Here is a 900-nt window from a genome sequence, read left to right as displayed (position 1 = left end):
GAGGCTAGGTTGGTGAGTTTGACAATATTGGTTTCTACTAGCCCCGATTCATTGATATAGTAGCAACATTCTTCCCGGAGGATGATGCAAGTGCTGCCCTTTTCTGCCGTGAGGAGGCCTAGTGCTTGGCGGTTTTGTAAGGTAACTTTAGCTAGGGAGGTGATTTGTCTTTGTAAGGCGGATAGAGATTCAGCTGTGGAGGTGAGGGCCTTTTGTAGTTTGTTATTAACGTCTTTTACCGCCCATAGAGTATGTCCCAAGGCCCCGCCTGACAGACTGGTTGCAACGATTGATGTTGTTAAGGACATTCCCACTAGGACTGGGAGAAAGGCGGCTTGACGCTGTCTTGGGGGTGGATGGAAAAGGTGGAAAAGCTCTGCGCGGGAATAGAAGGTTAGTTGGGGAACGACAGTGACTAGGCAGCAAGGGACCGGAGGTATTAGAAAAGATAAAAGTGGAAAGGGTTCCGTTGCACCAAAAAAAGGTGCCCGGTAATCATGGAGAAGGTGGAAAAGAGAAGATTTATCATCTGGTGTTGGAGCAGGGTTGTCTGAAGTACCTGGCAGGAGGGGGGAAGAGCGTGACGTCTGGAGTGAGAGGACCTGCAGCAGCAGCCATTCGGGCTGTCTGAGAGGACCTGCAGCCGCAGCCATTCGGGCTGTCTGTTCTGCTTTAGTATTTCCCTGTGTTATGGTTGAGTTGTCCTTTTGATATGCTTTGCAATGGGAGACTCCTAACTGCTTGGGTAGCGGAGAGGCTTCAAGGAGCTTGTCTATTAAGGCAGAATTGGTTATAGCATTGCCTTTGGTGTTGAGCAATCCTCTTTCTTTCCAAATTGCTGCCTGGGATATAAGGATATGGAAAACATATTTTGAGTCTGTGTATAGGTTAAGGGAATTA

The sequence above is a fragment of the Galeopterus variegatus genome, unplaced genomic scaffold, assembly GCF_000696425.1.
Source record: "Galeopterus variegatus unplaced genomic scaffold, G_variegatus-3.0.2 Scaffold1011, whole genome shotgun sequence".
Taxonomy (NCBI): Eukaryota; Metazoa; Chordata; class Mammalia; order Dermoptera; family Cynocephalidae; genus Galeopterus; species Galeopterus variegatus.
The sequence above is the reverse complement of the archived record's forward strand: the minus strand, read 5'-3'. Positions refer to the sequence as shown.